Below are 9,888 nucleotides of genomic sequence, written 5' to 3' on the forward strand. Positions count from 1 at the left end.
TAGATAGATAATAAATAAATAAATCTATACCTGACTAGGTATAATTCAATTCACATCATGTTTGTTATCTAAGCTGATCTTGAGCATTTTCAGAGAAAACTTTTTTTCAGATACAACAGAATCTAATGCAAATAGCTATGAGGCTCCCTTTGTTCTCTTCTGTTCTGTCCTAGCTAAACAATAATTGTTCAATACAGCCAAAACTTCCTGGCACGAACTTTTATATTCTTTTTAAGGGGACTTCTTTGTCAACAAATATAATAATAGTTCACAAAAATACTCACCACATAAATAAATATTTCATTTACATGTTGACCATTACTAGAGGATATTTGTATAGCAGTATTTTCAGGAAAACTGATGTGTTTACAAGTTAGCAAACCATTAACTCTGCTGCCTCTCAAGCAACTAAACAGAAAACACTTAAAGATATTACAACAACCTTAGATTGTTTTTTTGTGTTTTAGTCCTCTTTACTGTTAATTTCTAAACCCAAGCAAACAGATTTCTTGACTCAGTATTTTTTAAAAGTTTCACTTTCATATCTTCAGTGATATGTGTGAATTGCAAATATTAACAATCCTATCACAAAAGCACTTAGAGTTATGGCATATTTAAATGCTTTTTTCATAGCAATTGATATTTCCCTAGAAGCAAAACTGTTGGAATTTATGAGCTAGTGAATGATGAAAAATAGCCATCAAATTAGTGGTAATATATAGTTACTGTTAGTTTTGCCACTGGCAAGTAATGTTTTCATTACCAACAACAGACTCATTAGACTTTGTATAAGCTATCTGGGATACTGAGTCAATTCCTGAGGCAAGATTTCTCTGTAGCCTTGCCCTCAAGTAGAGTTTCAGCAACAAAATCCTTTTTTATTGCTATTTCTTTATTGGTGGTGGTTGTGGTAGTGGGGGTTTTGGTGCTTTTTTGATTGTATTTTGGTAACAAAATTGGAGATGTTCAGATCTTCAGATTGCCAACCAATCTTACATGTCTCTTTCAAATATAATCTAAAATAAGCAAGGAACTCATCAATCCTTTGGAAATGGACCGCTAATGTAATATTTAATCCATTAGAGATTATGACTTTGTTCATTAGTTTCATTAGCTAAAATGCACCAACCTTTCCTTTTAGGTCCAGGCCATCTCCATTAGTATTCCTTGGAAATGACTGTGTTGGTTTTGAAGTTTACAGCTAGTAGCAGAAAGCTGAATTTATGTGTGCTCCTGCCAAATTGAATTTGTAGCAATGCTAATTGTTAGATGGAAGGCTAGGTAATGATACTTTCTGATCTTAAAGACATTTTTTTCTTTGCCTGGTCTAATCAAGACTCGATGAATATAACTACTCCAAGGTCCTACTGCCGGTTCATTCCTGACATGGGGCTGTTATAGCTGTAGTGTTGGTTCATTGGAATCAACACATTGGAAAAATAACTGTATTGACAGATGCAGTTAACCTATGTTTTTTATGTAGTCTCTAGACTTTGGAAAGTTATTAAAATTTGTATTCTGTATTTAACATTGATGTTATTTCCTTACATAATATAGTAATCTTCTAATAAAGGTTTACATAATCAAAACTGTATTTAGAATACCATTAGGTGAGGGAAAGAGCTGATTAAGGCAATGTGAATTCTCTCACTCTTACCTGACACACGAGGTTGCGTTAACTTGTTATTTGCTGTCTAAAAGCAAATACACCTTATGTAATTTAGTCATCCAAGCTCTTTTACAAAGAGTTGAGGAAGACAAAGATCTCCAAAGAGCAATTAATTTTTCCTGTCATAGGAGGTCATAATAAAATAAGATGTATTGCAAATGTCTCACAGAGGACTAAGAGAATGTCTGGACAGGCTTGGACCAAACACTTTTTAGAAAGTTGAGCTTAAGTGAGATGAGTTCTATGTCTTTTGCTACAAGGTCAATTTTACATTCCCAGCAAGGTCTTTGACTAAATATTCATGCAAAGACTTCAAATTACAAGGTTTATTGTGATAGTTTTCTGTGACCTGTATGCTTCCTTTGATTGTACATGCATCCAACAGTTTGTTTTTTTTCTTTTTAATTTTTTAATTTGTGGAAAATAATTAAGATTTTTTGCGTTTTAGGATTGATTTTGTTCAACACCTCAAAGTTTCTGTCCAGTGAGTGGTACTTATCTTCTAAGTTACTACTAGATTGCCATTTATTACTTTTTTTACTTTTTTTTTTTTTTTTAATTAAAAACTCATAAAATGTAGTCAGGTTTGTTATCTTGCTGATTTATTATTTTTTTATTATTTTTTTTTTTTTAAAAAAAACAGACCACAAAGGCTTGAATCTCTACAAGCTATTACTTCTAGAATCAATGACAAAATATGTAATTCAATTTCAAGTGATACTACTTTTTCTGTACAGTCTTGGAGAAGAAGTGTTATTCAGAATACATAATTATTTATTTTATAGTGGAATTTATAGCTGTCAACATTTGTGGAAGTGCAGCAGGCAAGTCCTTAAGGTTACAGTAAGACATCAGCATCAGTCTGTTTTATGGAACTGTCTTAGGGATTTCCTTGCAAGTGTGACACACTCCAGTTGATAGAAATCTCCTACTGCAAGGAGTTGGAGGTTGCCTTAATTTAGCATGTATCTGTGGCTAAACTGAAGCAGTTTGCTCTCTCACCAGTGACACCTCCCCAGCTGAGAAGGGGAAACAGGAAGAGGAGAGAAACCCCATGGGCTGAAATATAGATAAATTTAATAAAATAACATTAGTACAATGAGTAACATAAAGTATATCAGCTTATACTCAGCCTGATCTTCAAGAACAGTCGAGAGCAGCAGGCCAAGAAGGAGAAGCCCTAAGAAGCAGAATTGTCTACCATTAGTGCACCTGCCCACTTTATAATGAGCCTGAGATGAATGGTATGGGATAAACATGCCCTGACTGAAGCTCCTACCTGACCCAGGGGTACTAATTGCCTGCCTTCCATGGCTGACCTATCATTTGTCCCAGTGAAACCAGGAGGGTTATACAGAGACTTACTTTTATTCATGACCACTTCAATTTTTGTATTATGAAGATTACCAGAAGAATAAAAATCTCTTACCTAATTCCCCCTGCCACATCTTTTTTTTTAAGCTTATTATCATAGAATGAGGTATTGCTGAAACACTTGAGGGTGAGATTTTTTTTTTTTCACTTGGAACTCAAAATTAACAGTCTTAACTTCTCTTTGAGAAAAAAAAAGAGAGAACAGGAGGAAAAAAAAAAAAAGCAATCTATAATTTAGGTTGACATTTCTTATTTGTGATTACTCCTTTTTCAGGTGTGCCAGTGAAAACTTATATGCCTTTGGGAGTTCATATATACTGCTGATAGATCAGACAGAAGGTCCAAAGTGAGCTGGGCTGCATCTCATGCATTGAAGAAAGTCCAGATTTAATAATAGCTGGAAAGATTTAAAGTAGTATGATCTAGTGTACATAGGACTGGAAGCCAGAGACTTTTTACATTGATCTTATTACTGGAAGTTATTTATAAAGTTATTTTCCAAGGAAGCAGTGGATGAAGGTTTTTTAAAAAATACTTTTTTTTTTCAAAAACCACATAGTTGTACTTGGAATAGGGGAATATTCAGATATTCTAAAATGAGCATTCATTTGCAATATCCTCGCCAATATACATTAAAATGCAAAGGTAGAGACAAGACTTAGTATATTTTCGAAGTGTTAATTAAAACATAAAACATAAAACTGGTCAGGAGGTACAGTACAATTCCTGAGTGCTGACTACACACATGCAGTGTTAAGGATTAAATATGATCTCCACCACAGAGGCACAAATAACACATTTTCAATATTTCTACAGGAGGAACCACCAAGTATTACATACTTATACCTAAAGACTTGATTATTTAAGTAAAATCCTAAATCCCATACATAACATTTTAGTAACTTCATACTTTCTGAAATGAATAGGTTCTTAAACAAGGCATTGCAACTTATTGGTACAATAATTTTCAGTTTGTAGGGGAAAAAACAACCTGCTATAGTATTTTGCATGTCCTCCTGAATACTTGATTGGAGTAATTTCCTAAGCCTTTTAATCATCTAAAGCTGGGCCATATATTTGTATGATACCAAGGAGTGACCCTCTGATAGTTTCTTCTCTTGTAGGGATGAAGACAGTCTTCTAGGAATTTTCTCTGCTAGAGGTTCTCTGCACAAGAAACTGGCCATTGCTTACATTGCACTCTGGATTTTAAATTTTGAGTGGCTTGATTCCTTCTAGGGAAGAGAGAGTATAGGATCTTACAATGTACTTACTGTGTTATAAAGGCTATGGCATTTAGATGGAACATTTGAATTTGACAAATTCAATTTCATTCAGAGAATAGCTGTTTTAAAGCTTTTTGAATAAATGAGATACAGCCTGAAGGGTAGAGAAATAAAGGGCAGAATCTGGTCTGCAAGTAAGTGTTTTGTTTTTAACCTCTCAATCTGAGGATTCTTCATGCACATACAAAGCCAGTGTCAGGCTTTGATGTGAAGCTATTTCAACACAATAAACGGTAGATCACAAATCCTCAAAAACATTTGATTTAAAATATCTAACAATGTTTGAGAAATGACAATTACTAACCTTCATGAAATGTAGATTTAATTTTGCCTTAACATTTGATAGCTTTGTGGGTCTTTTCTACAAGCCTTTTTTTCTGTTTCTGAAATGTGTCAGAATGACAGTGCAAGAATCTACTGTCTTTTATCTAGACACTGAATAAACAACATCCACAGCAGCACTGCAGGTTTCCTGACATTGCCCTGTCAAAACACAATCTGCAGCTCCATTTTTGAAGAATCAGTGCTAGAGTTTGTTGCAGTTCAGCTTCTCCTTGCTGAAACCTCAGCCTCTTTGCTAGAACTGCCAATCAAATATACTAGTTGAAACATGCCTAAAACTACAGTGTTCTTCGATATAATAAGAAAAGCCCCTAGCAAATAAAGCAAACAATGTTGCTGTTCATTTGCTTAGACTTGTACAACCATGCTGGAACTGAAACATCTCATAAGCACCTTATCAGTACCTTGGCTTATCCAGCTCTTTTGATAATTGGGCTAAACTCCCTAGAAAAGGCTGGCATAGAACAGAAGCAAATTTGTCCTTCTGGATAGTAAAGTCTCTGATAAGATATGTCTTATCAGCCTAAGAAATGAAAGGGGAGCAAAAGTGAAAAAGACAACTGTGATGAAGAAGATAGTTTATATAAATTGAAGTGCCAAACATTATTGCCTATAAAGATACGTATGATGAATATACAGAGCGTGTGGCCTATCTAGTCACTTAGCAGTGGGTTGAGAAATGTTATTTTCCTTCTGAGACTGAAAAGTCTCTGAACCCATTGAAATTCCTCAGCCTTACTTTGTGTGCCCTTGAGGGTTCAATACCTATTTAATTATAGGGTTTTTTTAGCACTTCTGAGTAATAAAACATTTTGTGGCAGTCATTGTAGAAGAATCAGATATGGCAAAATGGGTGCTGCACCATGGAGTGAAAAGCAGTTGTGAACACAGGACTGGAAGGGACCTCTTGATTAATGGAATGAAGTTACCCACTATCTCAGGCAATACAAATCACATAGTTATTCCCTAAACATATCCAGGCCTTTCTGAAAAGCAAGAAGTTTGAGGTTTGGGTTTTATTGCGTTTTCCTCTTGCCTCATCAGGAAATCTGATGAAGAAAATCACGATTTATGAATTTAGAGGATTATTCTAATTTCTGGCCTGAAGTCTATTAAAAAAAAAAAAAAGGCAAAACATAGAGCTAGTGATCCTTAGCAGATACATTGCTACATGCCTCTTTATATGTAGATGCATGTTTATATATGTATTAATGTAATTCAGCATGTAATTTATTTTTTCTCATTTCTGCTGAAAGTGGTACTTGGCTAGAGTTTCAGCACTCAGAATTCAGATTCCAATTAGCAGAGAGTTTCCACTAGGACCAGGAAAACTATTACTAGTCTTGGCTCTTCTCTCCTGGAGATTGCTGCGTTTTCAGCAGTGGTATAGCTGTTTGTCTTTGCCACAGCAATTTAGACCATAATATATTTATGCAAATTGCTAGTCTGTAAGCTGTGACAACTCAGGAACTGACATGCTATTTTCTAGAGGGCAACAACAACTTTTAGAGGCACATAACAAAAAAAAAGCTGCTCCACCATCAGAGCTCCCAGACAGTGAGGTTTACTCACAGACTGTCTGAAATCTTACTGTCTTCTCTCTGGACTGTATCAGTATTTTATCTGGGAACAATTACATTTAAAATACATAAACCACTTAGGAAACAGGAATGAACTTCCATCACAGTTTCCTAACTATTTGACTAATGCAATCTTCTGGCTCTTTTTTTTTTTTTTTTTTTCTTTTCTTTTTCCTTTCTCTTTTTTTTTTTTTAATATTTGCTTTGGCTTTGATTTTATTGAGTTATAATCAGTAAATATGGCTTCAAAGTTTTATATTAAATTAACAGAAAACTGAAGGCAAAATCTCAGTTGAAACAAGAAAATTTAATACATGTTTCCTTGGCAAGTTCCAGAATTTGACACAGTCTGTTTTCTTTGTTATTGAACCAGATAAATTAAAAAAAGGAATGCTTGTTGCTCAAATTGGCAAGTATCTCCTCTGTACTCTCTCCAACAGCTCCATGTCCCTTATGCTGGGGGATCCAGACCCAGATGCAGTACTCCAGGTGTGGTCTCATGGGAGTAGAGTAAAAGGGAAGAATCACCTCCCTCGACCTTCTTCTTATGCAGCTGGCTTCCTGGGCTTCAGGTGCACTTTGTTGGCTCATGTCAAGCTTTTAATCAACCAACTCCAGTGAGGAGTTCTCCTCGTGGCTGCTTTCAATTCATTCTCCACCCAGCCGGTATTTGTGTTTGGGATTTCTCCAATCCAGGTGCCGGACCTTGCACTTGGCCTTGTTGAACTTCATGCAGCTTGCACAGGCTCACCTCTCAGGTCTGTCAAAATCCCTCTGGATGGCATCCCTTCATTCCAGCATGTTGACTGCCCCACACAGCTTAGTGTTGTCAGCATAAAGAAAAAGACACTTTTTTTTCCCCTTAAAGTTCACAATATCATATTTTATTTGCTAAATTAAATTTGTATTTGTCATGGTGTACATATAACCAGTATAGAGCAGAGAAATGGCTAGTGTCTGTAATGTGATGTCTTTCTGAAAACAGTCTTACTGTATTAAATATATCAGTCCAGTTTTACATGTAGAAAATACGAAGTGAAGCTGTGCTTGCAGTTATAACCACAATTTTTTAAAAGAACTTGGCCAATGCACTAGTTGCTAGTCCTACTGAATCTCTGAAATTACAAATACGTTCTTTTTTGTAGCTACTGAATTTACACGAGATAAGCGACATTTATTATTCAGAATCATGTCATTTTTTACCTTTTTGAAGGCCTGATATCCTAAATTTTGTTTTACTTCATAAACTTCTGATATCTTAAAAGATAAAAAGGTGAAGACAAGGATTTCTCAAATACCTCTGTCTGCCAAGAAGCAGGAATTTGGACAGACATGAAAAATATTTTTAACAGACATCGCAAAGGTGTGAGCTTTATATGTAAATAATGTACAGGTAAACAGGAAAATGCATTATCCTGTTATATAATACCAATAGGGAAAAAAGAAAGCGAAATGTCTCAGGGTAAGGTATTCTGATGTATGCATTGGGCAGTATGTTTTTGCCCATTGGTATAGCAGATCTGTTGTAGTCTTTCGTGTCTCGCAGGTGTATGAGTAAAATCAGTCTGCTATGATTTTCTTTAATGGCCATATCCCACTTTAGACACTGAACTGTGAATCCTTGCATGAGGTGCAACTCTGAAAACAATTTTTATTGTGATGTGCTCATGCTATTAAATGTTTTATTGTACCAGTGTTGTGTCTACTTGCTACAAACGTGTGAGTAAAGCACACATGAGCACTATGACCTCCCGGACCGCCATGCCAGTGATGTTGTCTGTGGAGATGCAAAGTGAATTGGATAAAGGAGATCCTTTGGTCAGAAGTAGCCCTAGAAATTTGACTGTGTGGTCCTGTAAACTCTTGTACCAGCACCAATGAAAGAGACAGTGACATTGAGAGAAGCAGGAAAATAACAAACTGCCACTGAGAAAAAAACCTCCACGTGACTTAAATTCAAGAGACTGACAATTGATTTAGGCTGCCTGACAAACCTTGAGAGATATAGTTTTGACACCTACATTAGGTAAGCACAGCAGGTGATTCTAGCACAGCCCTCTGCGCGGTAAGGGGTGATGAGATGCATTGACCAAGTCCTCCAAACTACGGAAGCTCAGCATTTTACTACTCTTCAGTTGAGCTGGTAAAAGAGCTTCTTGGGGTACCAGGTATATTGTCTCTAGCATTTCACACAAGTTACAAAATAAAATAAGAGCTAAAGTTTCTAACTGCCAGACAAGGAAGTTTTGTCTGGCAAAATCTGTCAGCCTAGATTTTTTGTTCACGCATCACCAGGAAGTAAGAATTAGGAGTTATAAATTGAGTAATAGCTTTTCGATACTTGAAAGAGCAGAATCTGTGTTTACCTAGAACTTCATTAGCCTTTTAGTCTAATGTAGTTAGCAACAACTGGTTTTTCATTCCTGTCATAATCAATTGTGACTCATAGCACATAGAAAAAGGCACCATTTGCTGAATAAAATTCACCTTTACACAATTATTTCAGAACTTACTTTCAGAACCTGAACTTACAAAGAAACTTAAACAGAGATATGCTCTGGAGAGGATACTATGGAAACACTAAGGTTAATCTGAAGTCTTTGATAAATTAATCTTAACCCTGTTATAATCCAAAAATAATATTATTTTAATAAACATATGAAATACAGGTATAGAGAAATAAAATATGGGTATGTTTATATATCTGCCTACAGAAAGAAGGACAAAGCCTATTACATGGTTATAGTTATGTTTTATCTTTTATTAGTCACGAAAGGAACAAGTATATTTGTTTCCAGAGGAAATAAATGCTTTTTGTTATCTTTGACCAGTTACAATCAGGAAAGGTGTCACCTTAAAATATTTATTTAAAGTGCTAGGCCATTAGCTATGAGAAAAAGTACTGTGGTACTTTTTTCCTAGGAGGTACAAGGTACATTTGAACATACAGGTGCATCTAAAGAAAATAAAAAATAGATATTGAAGAAGAAAAGGTCAATCTTAAGAAATAAAAAGCATATGGATGTTTGACAAGTTGCATTTTTAGAATTCTTCTGTTTGTAAAATATTGCTTTATAAGTAACTACACTGTCCTTTAAAAACTATTCTCTATGAATCTCTCTCACCTTATACTTGATGCTTCTTCTTAATTGTACTGAGATCAGTTACACAACTTTGCCAATTATATCCATTACAATGTCAGTATAAACAGCATTTGAATAAATGTCTGTCTGAAAAATGGTACACATTGAGTATAGCATTCCTACCTTAAATCGTAACAGCTGTAACATATTGAAAGCTTATTTAAAATAAAGCAAAACAGAACAAAGATCTCATTCAACAACACTTTTGTGAGATATGGAGAAGCTATAGACTGTTAAAAAATTTCTGAGTAACAGCAAGCAAAAGTACTTGGAGCAACTGAGACACAAGTACCATTTCTCAGGTCATCTAGGGAGCTCAATGGCAGTCCTGTGGAATCTGTTTGACTGGTTGGGAAAAGCCTCTGCATCCCAAGGCGATTGACCCAGAGTGGCTCACATACTTAGTGCATAAAGTTCACAATTTTATGTAGATACAGATATTTAGACATTATTATTATTATTATTATTATTATTACTATTATTATTATTATTAT

The sequence above is a fragment of the Chaetura pelagica genome, unplaced genomic scaffold (genome assembly GCF_000747805.2).
Source record: "Chaetura pelagica isolate M959 unplaced genomic scaffold, ChaPel_1.0 scaffold29, whole genome shotgun sequence".
Classification (NCBI taxonomy): Eukaryota; Metazoa; Chordata; class Aves; order Apodiformes; family Apodidae; genus Chaetura; species Chaetura pelagica.